The following is a 16,746-nucleotide window of genomic DNA, read 5'->3' as shown; positions in this document are numbered from 1 at the left end:
CATACCAGGGAAACTGTCTCAGCCTCAAGTTATGCAGCAGTCTCTTATGCTGTTTGAAGACTCCGCTGGCAGGGTTTCCCAAGGGCATCCACCTAGCCCTTCCCCAGCGGTGAAAGACATAGAATGCACTGACGCACAACCACTTATGTTTCCTGATGATGAGGACATGGGAATACCACCTCAGCATGTCTCTGTCACAGGTGCCAACTGCTGCGTCTTTCTGCAGTGGACAAGCTGACGTTCATAAAAATGAACCAGGCATGGATCCCACAGGACCTGTCCGTCCCTTGTCCAGATTAGACATTAACTACCTCCCCATAACCATATATTATTGGACTCCAGGGCACTTCCTCATTCAATCCTATTTTTATTTTCATTTTACCATTATATTGCGAGGCTACCCAAAGTTGAATGAACCTCTCCTCTGCCTGTGTGCTAGGCCTAAATATATGCCAATGGACTGTTGCAGTGGTGGCTGACGTGAAGCCTCATTCTCTGCTATGACATGCAGACTGATTCTCTGCTGACATGAAGACAGATTCTCTGTTACGGGACCTCTCTGCTCTGCCTGTGTGCTAGGCCTAAATATATGCCAATGGACTGTTGCAGTGGTGGCTGACGTGAAGCCTCATTCTCTGCTATGACATGCAGACTGATTCTCTGCTGACATGAAGCCAGATTGTCTGTTACGGGACCTCTCTGCTCTGCCTGTGTGCTAGGCCTAAATATATGCCAATGGACTGTTGCAGTGGTGGCTGACGTGAAGCCTGATTCTCTGCTATGACATGCAGACTGATTCTCTGCTGACATGAAGCCAGATTGTCTGTTACGGGACCTCTCTGCTCTGCCTGTGTGCTAGGCCTAAATATATGCCAATGGACTGTTGCAGTGGTGGGTGACGTGAAGCCTCATTCTCTGCTATGACATGCAGACTGATTCTCTGCTGACATGAAGACAGATTCTCTGTTACGGGACCTCCCTCCTCTGCCTGGGTGCTGGGCCTAAATATATGCCAATGGACTGTTGCAGTGGTGGCTGACATGAAGCCTGATTCTCTGCTATGACATGCAGACTAATTCTCTGCTGACATGAAGCCAGATTGTCTGTTACGGGACCTCTCTCCTCTGCCTGGGTGCTGGGCCTAAATTTATGACAATGGACTGTTGCAGTGGTGGCTGACGTGAAGCCTGATTCTCTGCTATGACATGCAGACTGATTCTCTGCTGACATGAAGCCAGATTGTCTGTTACGGGACCTCTCTGCTCTGCCTGTGTGCTAGGCCTAAATATATGCCAATGGACTGTTGCAGTGGTGGCTGACGTGAAGCCTCATTCTCTGCTATGACATGCAGACTGATTCTCTGCTGACATGAAGCCAGATTGTCTGTTACGGGACCTCTCTGCTCTGCCTGTGTGCTAGGCCTAAATATATGCCAATGGACTGTTGCAGTGGTGGGTGACGTGAAGCCTCATTCTCTGCTATGACATGCAGACTGATTCTCTGCTGACATGAAGCCAGATTCTCTGTTACGGGACCTCTCTCCTCTGCCTGTGTGTGTGCTGGGCCTAAATATATGCCAATGGACTGTTGCAGTGGTGGCTGACGTGAAGCCTGATTCTCTGCTATGACATGCAGACTGATTCTCTGCTGACATGAAGCCAGATTGTCTGTTACGGGACCTCTCTCCTCTGCCTGTGTGTGTGCTGGGCCTAAATATATGCCAATGGACTGTTGCAGTGGTGGCTGACGTGAAGCCTCATTCTCTGCTATGACATGCAGACTAATTCTCTGCTGACATGAAGACAGATTCTCTGTTACGGGACCTCTCTCCTCTGCCTGGGTGCCGGGGCCTAAATATCTGAGAATGGACTGTTCCAGTGGTGGGTGACGGGAAGCCAGATTCTCTGCTATGGAACCTCTCTCCAATTGATTTTGGTTAATTTTTATTTATTAAATTTTTATTTTAATTCATTTCCCTATCCACATTTGTTTGCAGGGGATTTACCTACATGTTGCTGCCTTTTGCAGCCCTCTAGCTCTTTCCTGGGCTGTTTTACAGCCTTTTTAGTGCCGAAAAGTTCGGGTCCCCATTGACTTCAATGGGGTTCGGGTTCGGGACGAAGTTCGGATCGGGTTCGGATCCCGAACCCGAACATTTCCGGGATGTTCGGCCGAACTTCTCGAACCCGAACATCCAGGTGTTCGCTCAACTCTAGTCCTTATCCATTCCACAAAATTGCAGAACGGATGCAGACGGAAATATATGGCTGTGTGAATGGGCCCTAAGGGAGACACAGAGATCAGGTCAGGCATAATGGAAATATCTGCACCTGTTTCTTGGTTTTAACCCCCAATAATAGTGTTGAGCGCGAATATTCGAATAACGAATTTTTTTCTCGAATATCGCAACTTCGAGATTTCGCGAATATTTCGAATATAGTTCTATATATTCACGAAATCGAATATTTGTTTTTTTTTTCATCTGAAAATATGATTTCTCCCTGCTTCTTGCTTGTGGGTCAATAAGCCATTGGCCCACAAGCAACTTAAGCAGGGGGGAATCATGTTTTCATATGGAAAATAAAATGACCAATATTCTAAAAAACTAATACATAGCATAGTGAATATATTAGTTATTTAGAATTTTGGCATTATTTTTTTCCTATCTGTACAGTTGTTCTCATACTCCTCTCCGACAAGCGTCCCCGACACCATGGGAACGCCTGTCGGTTAGAAAATACCATTGGTCAAGTAAAGCCCTGAAGAACAAAAAAAGGCAGGGGAAGATGACCCCAAGAAGACTCATCACTGAAGATGACTGAAGCTGACCTTGTCTTTTTCATTTTAATGGACTCCCTCTTCGGAGGGCCCTCAGGAGAGCAGACTTCTCTCCACATCCTTCCTTCACGGAAGAGGTTTTGAAGGTTATATCCTCCTTTTGCGGCATGGGCATACACCCATATGTTCGGACATCAATGTCATTTAGACATGTCGCATCTAAACATCTGACGTCTGGGTTGGATCCCCATGTCGCATATCTACCTAGCTAACTTTGCTAAATCACCAATATAGCTGGTTATTTAGGAGTAATATTTACCTCTGTCACATTTACCTCTGTTACAGGTTCACCATAAGTTTCTTAACCCTGTCACCTGTGTCGTACACATGTTGTATGCCTCAATATTCAGAAATAACATGTTTTAAAGGTTACATGTTTAGGTCTTTTGTACAGACCTTTAGTATGATCTATGTGTTTGCTCAATTTCATCTTAAATTCATGACTCATGTGGAGCTAACATTATTTTCTCTAGGTCATGATAACCTATGTTATGTTTTCACCCTACCCAGATTGACTCTCCCATCCCCCCTCCTCCCGCTCTACACTCCAACCAGGACACCGATAAGGGATTCCAGTCGTCTCACTTTACCCAACAGAACCTCCCAGGACAAGTATCCAGTAAGTAATTCAGCATTTCCACTTCACTCACAAAACCACCCTCATGGCAGAACTTAAAATTGTCACCTACAACGTTAGAGGCTTTAAATCCCCAGTAAAGAGAAGCCAAATACTTAACCAACTCAACAAAGAAAAGGCTAATATAATATTTCTACAAGAAACCCACTTTAAACATGAGAAAATCCCATAATTATCAAGAACCAAATATAACCTTTGGTTTCACAACGCATCAGCCTCATCCAGCAAATCAGGCACAAGTATAGGGATCCACAGGAACACAGACTTCACACACATCAACACTGTGACTGATACAGAAGGAAGATTTATAATGGTTAAAGGTAGGATTAACTCTCATTTATACACTTTAGCAAACATTTATGCCCCTAATTCAGCCCAAAAAGTATGGCTGGACAAATTTTGGCTAGAATTTGAGTCCATTAGAGAAGGAACTGTAATATTAGCAGGAGACTTCAACCTCACCCTGAACCCTCGGATTGACTCCTCGACAGGAAAGTCAGCAGTCCCAAACAAAGCCTTAAATGCCATAAAGAGATCCCTACACAACAGCTCTTTGGTGGATGTGTGGAGAGCACTTAATCCAAAGGAAAAAGACTTCACACATTTTTCGGCCCCACATAACGCTTACCAGAGACTAGACTATTTTTTCCTCCCCAATATCAATTTACAACAATGTCTGGAAGTTGAAAAAGGCCCCCTCGTACACTCAGATCATGACCCTGTCCTTCTTACGTCTAAACCTGTAAAACATTTTAGCTGGCGTTTGAACGAAACACTACTTAGCTCAACGGAGGTTCCCCTGACTATAAACAAGAAACTTAAAGAATATTTTCTACACACGAACCAAGATGAACCCCCCCCCTCCCCCCCCCCCTGCAATATGTCTGGGAAGCCCACAAAGCAGTAATCAGAGGCAAATTCATTTCACTTGCATCCAACTTAAAAAAATAAGACAAAAAAAAAAACTGACGAAATCCTCACTAAGATATCAAATCTGGAGTGTTCCCATAAACGCTTAAAAAAAAGCAACATACTAGATAAACTTAATTTAGCCAGAGAAGAATTGAAAAGCCATCTCAATGCGCAATCTGCCAAAATATACTGTATATGGCTTTAAAACAAAAATTCTTTGCCCATGGCAACAGACCTACCAAATTCATGTTAGCTTTACTGCGTCAACGCAAACGTAAATCTAGAATCCCGGCTATTAAGACAAGCAATAAACAAACGCTCAGGGATGATAACCAGATAGCTCAGGCCTTCCATGACTTCTACTCGGATCTTTATAACATTAATTCAACAGATTTGGAGGAGACTATAAACAAAAAGAATGCACTTTCTTTAGAATTTCTCCAAAAACTGAATCTTCCATCTATCAGTGCTGAACAAGCAAGCAAATTATGTGACACAATTTCGGAGGAAGAGGTCATGGAAACCCTGAAGTCAATGGCCAAAGGGAAATCGCCAGGTCCGGACGGTCTCCCAGCAATATATTACACAACCTTTAGAGAAACATTAGCCCCTCAAATGGCCCAAGTATATAACTCAGCTTTGAAAGAAGGAACCCCCTTTACCCCCCAAACTCTAAGCGCCCATATTACATTGATCCCAAAATCATCAAAAGATCCATCCCTCTGCTCCAGCTATAGGCCCATATCTTTATTAAATCTTGATCTGAAAATTTATGCAAAGATTCTGTCATCTAGAATAAAACCATTACTACAAAACTTGATTCATCCAGACCAATCTGGATTTGTTCCAGGCAGAGAAGGGAAGGACAGTATGTACAAGATTATCAATGCAATGGTCCTCGCCAAATGTCGTAAAACACCGGTTGTGCTGCTCGGGACAGATGCAGAAAAAGCCTTCGATAGAGTGGCCTGGCCCTTTATCACAAACTCTTTGAAGGTGTTCGGCTTTCCAGACTCCTTTGTCAAAGCAATTTTCTCAATGTATGCCTCTCCGTCCGCATACATAAAAGCTAATGACGTTCTGTCCCGGGCAGTACATATCAGTAACGGCACCAGACAGGGCTGCCCACTTTCACCTATCCTGTTCATACTATCAATAGAACCTCTACTACAATCCATCAGGCAGAATCCTGAGATTAATGGCATAAAATGCGGTGACTTGGAGATTAAGCAAGCGGCATACGCAGATGACCTACTTCTGGTCGTCTCAAACCCTAAACTAGCCTTTCACCATATCATTAAAACCTTTGAGAGGTTTGGTGAGATATCCAATTTCAAAATCAATATCTCCAAGTCACAGGCAATGTGTGCACATTATTCCAATAAAGCACTTAAACGCCTAGAAAATAATTCCGCCTTTCAGTGGACCAGAAAATCCCTGAAATTTTTAGGAGTAGAAATTCCACCAGACCTTAGTAGACTATACAAATTGAACTTCATACCACTACTAAACTCCATCCCAAATTTATTGAGTTCATGGACCCCTACATTTATCTCATGGCTAGGATGCAAAAACATGTTTAATTCCTTAATACTCCCTAAACTCAAATACCTAATGCAGATTCTACCAATTAAACTCCCCAAAACTTTCCTTGAGTCCTTTAGGAAAAGCTGCTCTAAATACATATGAGGCAACTTAAAACCAAGAATTTCTCATAACATTCTTCAACTACCCTTCACAAAAGGAGGCATAGGCTTCTCGTCATTAGATAGATATGTCAAAACTGTTCACCTCTGCCGCATTATTGACTGGGTGAGACGCCCCAAACATAAATTGTGGATTAAACTAGAGGAAGAGATAACTGGCTACCCTCTAAGAAGTTTAGTACTCTCGGACCCTCAATTTGCCCCTGTCACAAAAAAGGAAAACTTTTTAGTTAATGCAACGATGTCTGTGTGGAACAAAAAGTCTATAAGGGAAAGCTGCTCAAAATACCCATCCCATCTCCTGAGTCTAGGAGATTGCCTCCTCTCTCCTGGCGAGGGTTTTACAACCCTCCCAACACAAATTCAACACAACACTACCCCACCTGCGGACCTCTTGGAAGAGGACGGAAGCATTCCAGACCTATTATCAATGAAAAAAAGCTTAGGACTCCGCTACTAAACAGCCTACATCACAATCTTATATCTAAGGCGGTAAAGAAAGCTATGAACCCAGACCAACAAACTAGAGATCCCTCCTGGTTTGAGAAGTTGATCACACAATCACAGACACCCAAGAAACTTATCCATAATATAAGCCAGCAACTCCTCCTAAATGAAACACCGAGCTCGTTATATTTCCTGAGAGAGTGGGAAAGAGACCTAAACATTAAATTCACAAAAGAAGACATTAAATGGATATTAATGTCACCAAAATGGTCCTCAAGATGTTCTAACATCCAAGAAAATACCTATAAAGTAATTTCTAGGTGGTTTCTCACACCAGTTAGATTATGCCAGATGTATAGCAACACATCAGACAAATGCTTGAGATGTCTTAAGGACAGAGGCACCTTCCTACACATTTGGTGGACGTGTCCACAGATAAAAACATTCTGGTCCCAGATCTTTAATAACATTAACGCCATTATAGAGAAAGGGAAATTGCTCTTTTAAACATTTTCCCACACCATCTGACTTCACCGGATATAAAACTGATAAGAGTCCTTCTTGCGCCAGCAAGATTACTTATAGCCTCCAATTCGAAAGTGCAAGGACCCCTGTCCAGCACCTGCTGGTCGAACAAAGTAGCCTCCATCTCCAGACTAGAAGAACTATCATATTGGGAACTTAGAACCCACAGTAAATACAAAAAAATCTGGTCTCCATGGATGAAATGGTTCTCTCTAAATAATCAATCACTAACAGGCTCATCTGGTTCTGACATAGAAATTGCTGTTACTCCTGGAGATTAAAATAAGACATAGTATCTCCCAACCCCCTCTCGACATCAAACACAAGTCAGGTCTTAGCACAATCTCAACTTGAATGGTACCTTTCCCCTACGCCCCTTTCCCCTTCCCCTCTCTCCCTCTGTTTTTACACCCTATGGTTTTAGTTTTGTTTATGTTTCCTACTTCTTGCAGGTACTAATTTCATTTCCATTTCTGGAACACGATTATGCAAACTAATCAGTTCCCACGACCTGTTTCCTATTCCCGATAACTCAGAACGTGAGTTCTCATAGAACCTGGGACTAGGTAAACCTTTGCTTACTTGATGTGTACTAAGTCCACCTTTTTGGCAGGATTCAATGTCAATTAAGCAAAATCTTCTGTGTCTTTATAACCTGCCCCTGTGGTAGGTTATTATGTGTGGCATTTCCAATTACCTTGTTTTCAATGTATTTATAAGTCACAGGTCACCAGATTGTATATTGTTTCCAGAATAACTGTCTGTAATCGCATTATAGACTGTACCTGCCTTTTGGCAGTTTGTTCTAGCCATTATGTATGTAATCACTTTTACTGAAAATTAATAAAAAGAATTTGAAAAAGAAAATACCATTGGATCTGAGTTTTCCCTGAGATCGTTAAAACTCAGATCCGATGGTATATTCTAACACACAGGCATTCCCATGGTTTTGGGGACGCTTGTCGGGGAGCAATATGCTAAAGTGGAATAACAGTACACATAAAAAATATATATATTCTAAATAACAAATGTATTCGTAATATTGCTCTAACTTCATCTTTTAGAATATTCGCAATATTCTAAAAGACGAAGTTAGAGCAATATTACGAATATTCGTAAAATACACATATAGACTGCAATTTACCTAATATAGTGCTATAGTAATTTTTTTAATAGTGTACATATTTTCCAAAACTGAAGTTCAGAAGAGGAAAAAAAATTTGACTAAAAAAATGATTATAGCACTATATTAGCTAAATTACAGTCTATATGTGTTTTTTTACGAATATTCGTAATATTGCTCTAACTTCGTCTTTTAGAATATTCGTAATATTCGTAATATTCTAAAAGACGAAGTTAGAGCAATATTATGAATATTTGTAAAATACACATATTAGCCTAGCCATAGTCATAGGAACGTTGCCCTATACTGTCAAAAGAAAAATTGCAATACGCAAATAATTAAATCGTATATTATTCGCAATAGATATAAAAATGACAAATATTCGATTTCGACGAATATAAGACGAATATTCAATCGAATATTTGCGAAATATCGCAAAATAAAATATGGCACCTCCCGCTAATCACTACCCAAAACTGATGGGGTTAACTGACCAAATAACTGAAGTGCGAACTCAGCCTAGCTAGTGATTCCCAACCAATGGCTGTTTAGCTAATGAAAAACTACAACTCCCATCATGCCCTGACAGTGGCAGGCTGTCAGGTCATAATGGGAATTGGGTAGTTTTTCAACACCTGGATAGCCACAGGATGGGGTACACTGGTCTTACTGTTAGACAGGTTTAGTAAATTTACACACTGTCTAATTGTAAGGCAGTGTATATACAGTGGGATGCGAAAGTTTGGGCAACCTTGTTAATTGTCATGATTTTCCTGTATAAATCGTTGGTTGTTACGATAAAAAAATGTCAGTTAAATATATCATATAGGAGACACACACAGTGATATTTGAGAAGCGAAATGAAGTTTATTGGATTTACATAAAGTGTGCTATAATAGTTTAAACAAAATTAGGCAGGTGCATAAATTTGGGCACCACAAAAAAGAAATGAAATCAATATTTAGTAGATCCTCCTTTTGCAAAAATTACAGCCTCTAAACGCTTCCTGTAGGTTCCAATGAGAGTCTGGATTCTGGTTGAAGGTATTCTGGACCATTCCTGTTTACAAAACATCTTTAGTTCATTCAGGTTTGATGGCTTCCGAGCATGGACAGCTCTCTTTAAGTCACACCACAGATTTTCAATTATATTCAGGTCTGGGGACTGAGATGGCCATTCCAGAACGTTGTACTTGATCCTCTGCATAAAGGCCTTAGTGGATTTTGAGCAGTGTTTAGGGTCGTTGTCTTGTTGAAAGATCCAGCCCCAGCGCAGCTTCAGCTTTGTCACTGATTCCTGGACATTGGTCTCCAGAATCTGCTGATACTGAGTGTAATCCATGCGTCCCTCAACTTTGACAAGATTCCCAGTCCCTGCACTGGCCCCACAGCCCCACAGCATGATGGAACCACCACCATATTTTACTGTAGATAGCAGGTGTTTTTCTTGGAATGCTGTGTTCTTTTTCCTCCATGAATAACGCCCCTTGTTATGGCCAAATAACTAAATTTTAGTTTCATCAGTCCACAGCACCTTATTCCAAAATGAAGCTGGCTTGTCCAAATGTGCTTTAGCCCACCTCAAGCGGCACTTTTTTGTGCTGTGGGCGGAGAAAAGGCTTCATCTGCATCACTCTCGCATACAGCATCTCCTTGTGTAAAGTGCGCCGAATGGTTGAACGATGCACAGTGACTCCATCTGCAGCAAGAGGATGTTGTAGGTATTTGGTGCTGGTCTGTGGGTTGACTCTGACTGTTCTCACCATTCGTCGCTTCTGTCTATCCGAGATTTTTCTTGGTCTGCCACTTCGAGCCTTAACTTGAACTGAGCCTGTGGTCTTCCATTTCCTCAATATGTTCCTAACTGTGGAAACAGACAGCGGAAATCTCTGAGACAGCTTTCTGTATCCTTCCCCTAAACCATGATGGTGAACAATCTTTGTCTTCAGGTCATTTGAGAGTTGTTTTGAGACCCCCATGTTGCTACTCTTCAGAGAAAAGTAAAAGAGGAGGGAAACTTACAATTGACCCTCTTAAATACTCTTTCTCATAATCACTGAGCTTACCAAGCCAATTTGAGTTCCAATAATTAGTTCTAAAGGTTTTAGAATCAATAAAATGACAACAGTGCCCAAATTTATGCACTTGCCTAATTTTGTTTAAACAATTATAGCTCACTTTCTGTAAATCCAATAAACTTCATTTCACTTCTCAAATATCACTGTGTGTGTCTCCTGTATGATATATTTAACTGACATTTTTTATCGTAACAACCAACGATTTATACAGGAAAATCATGACGATTAACAAGGTTGCCCAAACTTTCGCATCCCACTGTATAACATAGACATGATCAAATATGTAAAAATCCAATTTGGGTTTGATTTGACAGAATCAGTCGACCAGTTCTATTTGGGTCCAATTCAGACCAGAATCAAAAGTGCTCCAATTGGCCAGAAAATTTGTATATGAAATTTTTTCTCTCGGCTCATTTTTCGCATTTGGATGAATTTGATTCCTCTATTTTTGCTGCATATTTTGGAATACAATATCGCATTTAAGCCATAAGCCCCTTTCACTGAGTCATGGTCCATTGTCAGACAAGTCGGAAAAAGTGTATAAAAATGTTAATAAATGTGGTGTGATGCATATATGCCAGTTTCTGGTTGTTGTTTTTTTTTTTTCACAAATTGCTCCAAAATATGGAGCATTTTCAATGCTAAATCCAACTTGCAGAATCAGAGCACATTGTTTATAGTCTGTTACCATGGAGACACAACATTCTGCATAGCAGCTGTAGACACAAAACAATGGGACATTTTTATCGGGACTTTTTGACTACTTAATTTTGCAGTTTCAGTAGTTGCATTGGAACAAAAAAAAAAGAGGTTGCAAAGGTAGACTTTTAAAGGGGTTTTCACAGAGCTGAATATTGATAACCTTTCCTCAGGATTGATAACCTTTCCAGCCTGCATGCGCAGTAAAGGGCTGCTGTAGCGCGATCCCAGCTCCGGCTCGTACACAGTTTCTACTGCGCATGCGCCGCCAGCCTTACATACTAGCACAGTTAGAGAAGATGCCGGGCGCATCCGCAGTAGAAACTGAAGCCGGCAGAGTGTACAAGCCGGAGTCGGGATCGCGCTACAGCAGCCATCTACTGCGCATGCGGGCTGGGAGCGCGGTCCCGGCACTGAGATGGAGGCGGGGAGAGCAGTATTCGAGACGCCTAGGCGGCTGCCCCCTTGACTTCAAACCTGACTTGAAGCAGGGGGCAGCGGCTGAATAATACAACGATTTCTCCAGGAGGCTAGATGCGGCTAAACAATCAAAGAGTGCATTAGGAAACTACTCTGCAGCACTATAAGGTACCATTAACAGTTTAGTATCCGTTTTTTTGGTGAAATAATAATCCCTAAATCCCTTTCCTCAGATACTGAGGTTAGGACTGTATCACTGATTTTATATTCTGCTCTTGGGTTTTCACGCCCCAGGTGCATTATCTTGCACTTATCAACATTACATTTTAGGCTACTTTCACACTAGCGTTCGGGTGTCCGCTTGTGAGCTCCGTTTGAAGGGGCTCACAAGCGGCCCTGAACGCATCCGTCCAGCCCTAATGCATTCTGAGTGGACGCGGATCCGCTCAGAATGCGCCAGTCTGGCAGCGTTCAGCCTCCGCTCCGCTCAGCAGGGGGACACTTGAACGCTGCTTGCAGCGTTCAGATGTCCGCCTGGCCGTGCAGAGGCAAACGGATCCGTCCAGACTTACAATGTAAGTCAATGGGGACGGATCCGTTTGAAGATGACACAGTATGGCTCAATCTTCAAACGGATCCGTCCCCCATTGACTTTACATTGAAAGTCTGGACGGATCCGTCTGAGGCTATTTTCACACTTAGCTTTTATATGCTAATATAATGCAGACGGATCCGTTCTGAACGGAGCCACCGTCTGCATTATATGAGCGGATCCGTCTCAGACGGATCCGCTCTGAACGCTAGTGTGAAAGTAGCCTTAGTTGCCAGATTTTTGACCATTCCTCTAGTTTTCCTAAGTCCTTTTCCATTTGGTGCATCCCTCCAGGAACATCAACCAAATTTCACACAATCATGTTTAAAATTAAATAAAAGCCGTTCCTCTTATTCTATAAATTTCAGGTTTATAACGACATCTCTTTTTCGGTCCTTGTATGCCATGTGGGCTGGTTGCCAGATAGTTGGTAGTATATATCTAGGGCCATGTGTTGATGTGGTAGTGCATATTCGCCACTGTGTTGTGCTTACTGGCTGTGGACACTTTGTAGTGTGAACATGGCCATTGGTAGGTCTGTCCTCTATGTTCTGTTCAGCAAGGCATGGTTTACTTGCTTTCTGTGTGTTCTGTGTCCACTGTCATGTCTAATCTGATCCTGCCTAAGTTCCTGCCCTGGTCTGTATGTGTTACCCTGTTCTTGTTCCAGTCTGCCTGTTGTGCTGTTCCAGAGTCCTGTGTTCTAGTGTTGGTTCCTATTCAGACTGTTCCAGTGGTTTGGGACGTTTCCTAAACCTGCCTGTGTTCCATCATAGAGTCTGAGGGTCAGCTGCCAAGTACAACGGGACCATCCCAGGAGGTTGCAGTCTGGTTGCTAACCAGCAGCGTAGTCAACATCCCTGTATAGGGATTAAAGGGAAAATACAGAGGAGGCACCAGAATAACGCCCTTAGGGTTTGGCCCAACGTTAAACCAGTTACTTGGCACAGAGGTTCCACATTACCACTGATCTGTTTTGATCCTTAGGCCCTTTTCACACAGGCGAGTATTCCGCGCGGGTGCGATGCGTGAGTTGAACGCATTGCACCCGCACTGAATACCGACCCATTCATTTCTATGGGGCTGTTCACATGAGCGGTGATTTTCACGCATCAATTATGCGTTGCGTGAAAATCGCAGCATGTTCTATATTCAGCAAATTTTTCACGTAACGCAGGCCCCATAGAAATTAATGGGGTTGCGTGAAAATCGCAAGCATCCGCAAGCAAGTGCGGATGCAGTGCGATTTTCACGCATGGGTTCTAGGTGACAGTCTATTCACTGTATTATTTTCCCTTATATAACATGGTTATAAGGGAAAATAATAGCATTCTGAATATAGAATGCATAGTATAATAGTGCTGGAGGGGTTAAAAAAAATAAAAAAGTTAACTCACCTTCTCCTCTTGATCACGTAGTTCCCGGTCTCTTTACTTCTTTAATGAGGAGCTGTGGGCTAAAGGACCTGTGGTGACGTCAGATCACATGCTCCATCACCACGGTGATGGACCATGTGATTGGAGCATGTGATCTTACGTCACCACAGGTCCTTTAGCCCACAGCTCATCTTTAAAGAAGTAAAGAGACTGGGAACTACGCGATCAAGAGGAGAAGGTGAGTTAACTTTTTTATTTTATTTTAACCCCTCCAGCACTATTATACTATGCATTCTGTATTCAGAATGCTATTATTTTCCATTATAACCATGTTATAAGGGAAAATAATACAATCTTTAGAACATCAATCCCAAGCCCGAACTTCTGTGAAGAAGTTCGGGTTTGGGTACCAAATGTTTTGCACTCGCGCGGAAAAATCGCGCGTGTTCCCGCAATGCACCCGCTTCTTATCCGGGCCAAAAATAAGACGCCCGTGTGAAAGAGGCCTTAATCTTTGGATCCGTAACAGGGATATGTTGAGCCAAGAAAAAAGTAAGAAAAGACACATCTATAAATATATTTGTAATATAGTTGTCTTGCCCCAAGTACTTCCAATCTTTATACAGTATTAATCCCACAATTTCACTTATACAGTTTTTAGCTACCATTTACTTATTTTTAAGAAAAAAATTGGAGTGAATTGAAAACTATGATTTCCAGCACCTAGACTCTCAATATTATAATCTGCTGCACAGCTGAATGGTGAATACTGGTTATTTCATTCCGCTCAGTATCATCTTTCAGCCATAAAAAGGACCCGAGAATGTGCTGCGCTCGGAGACATATATTTTTTTTCTGCAGACTTTACAGAAATTAATATTTTTAACAACTGGCAATGAAAATAATAAAATAAATAACTGAACAGAAGGAGAAATCTGTTTCATGTTATCTGAAATTAATTTGCTTTGGATTTTTACGGGAGAGAATCAGACGAAGCTGATTATATTATGGCTCATAAACTATTGCCCTGTGCAAAACTTAATTAAAACCAACAGATCTTGCAGTCATGGGTGCCGAGCTAAATGCTACTACGTATTTGGACAGTGAGGATAGATTCCGTGCCAGTTGCTACAAAGAGTAAGGTATACTACAGCTGTTGGTTTAATAGACTGACAGCGTGGGGCTGAGGGGCAGCCGACATCTGATTTTATTTCAATATGGATGATGTCCATCACAAAAACACTGCCATAAGCAGCAGACGGAATAGGCCATATGTATTACCAGAGATATCACATCAGACAAGAACAGCTCTCACCATTAATGTTTGTGGACAGATTTACTATTCAAAATGTGGCAGTTTTTTTGGTGCAATTTATGCTAAAAACTGGCCAAGTTCTTTAGTAGAGGTGGGACGACAAATCCGTAGAATCCATGAATCCCTCGAATCGTTGGTTTCGAGGGATTCGTGGACTCGAATCTTGACCTAATTTACTAAATTTGAATCCGACAAATCCATGACAGTGGGGACTGGTGCAGTCCCTGTATTCTAAAGCACCGGCCCCGCTCACTGTAGTATAATCTTATGATCTAACCTGCATTGTTAAGATATAATAATCCATCTGTATTACTTACATTACAACATTAAGTTCTGTAGTAGAGAGGAAGGAGGAGGCAGGATGAGGGGGCGGCGCGTCACTCACTACGTCACCCACTTTATGAATGAAGCAGGCGGCACGGGCGCGTGACGTAGTGAGTAACGCGCCGCCCGCCCATCCTCCCGGCCTCCCTCCTCCCTGCTATGGAATTTAATGTTGTAATGTAAGTAATACGAATGGATTATTATATCTTAACAATGCAGGTTAGATCATAAGATTATACTACAGTGAGCGGGGCCGATGCATTTGAATACAGGGACTGCGCCGGTCCCCGCTGTCATTCCTAAACCAGATGCCGGCCCCCAGCCCCTGTATTTGGGGTCATTCACACTGCAGGGACACTGTTATGAGGGGGAATCTGTGGATGGCACATAGCATAAGATGCTATATATGTGTCATCCACAGATCCCCCCCATCACAGTGCCATCCAGAGATCCCCCATAACAGTGCCATCCAGAGATCCCCCATAACAGTGCCATCCATAGATCCCCCATAACAGTGCCATCCATAGATCCCCCATAACAGTGCCATCCAGAGATCCCCATAACAGTGCCATCCAGAGATCCCCCTAACATTGCCATCCACAGATCCCACATAACAGTGCCATCCACAGATCCCCCCATAACAGTGCCATCCACAGATCCCCCATAACAGTGTCATACACAGATCCCCATAACAGTGTCATACACAGATCCCCATACCAGTGTCATACACAGATCTCCTATAACAGTGCCATCCACAGATCCCCCATAAAAGTGCCATCCACAGATCCCCCATAACAGTGCCATCCACAGATCCCCCCCATAATAGTGCCATCCACAGATCCCCCCATAACAGTGCCATCCACAGACCCCCCCATAAAAGTGCCGTCCACAGATCCCCCATAAAATTGCCATCCACAGATCCCCCATAAAAGTGCCATCCACAGATCCCCCATAACAGTGGCATCCACAGATCCCCCATAACAGTGCATACACAGATCCCCCATAACAGTGCCATCCACAGATCCCCCATAACAGTGCCATCCACAGATCCCCCATAACAGTGCTATCCACAGATTCCACCATAACAGTGCCATCCACAGATCCCCCATAACAGTGCATCCACAGATCCCCCATAACAGTGCCATCCACAGATCCCCTCTATAAGTGTTTGGATCACTTTGTTTCTTTCACCGTTCACACAATTCTTATGTACAGGATTCGTAGAATTCGATATTGAAAAGATTCGATAGATTCAAGAACCTTTTCGAAAAAAATTGGATTCATCCCACCTCTATCTTTTAGATACTTTTCTTAACCTTTTTACATCTTGTCTTACAAGGAGGTGTGGCTTATCAGAAAGGGGGCATTGCTTTGTGTAAAAGAGGTTCAGCCTGTGGGCATCTGGGCCAAAAAAATAGTGCATTTTTAGAGTAAAAGGGTCTTGTCACTTCAGCAAATGTCATTTATTATGCAGAGAAAGTTAATACAAAACATTTACTAATGTATTGTGATTATTCATATTACTTCCCTTGCTGGCTTGTTTAATTTTTTTAATCACATTATACACTGCTTGTTTCTACTAGGGTCCCACCTTGCTAATGGGCCCACCGGTGGATTCACCTGTACCCCTGTGGACCAGTCGGAGCCTGAATGTGAGTGCTCCAAAGCTGCAAAAGCCTAAAAAGTCCTACCTTTAAAAGGGAATAGAATGATCTTGTTAATTGAGGCCTATCAAAGGTAAACGGGTTACTCTCT

The sequence above is a fragment of the Bufo gargarizans genome, chromosome 2 (assembly GCF_014858855.1).
Source record: "Bufo gargarizans isolate SCDJY-AF-19 chromosome 2, ASM1485885v1, whole genome shotgun sequence".
Classification (NCBI taxonomy): domain Eukaryota; kingdom Metazoa; phylum Chordata; class Amphibia; order Anura; family Bufonidae; genus Bufo; species Bufo gargarizans.
Note: the sequence above shows the minus strand (reverse complement) of the source record.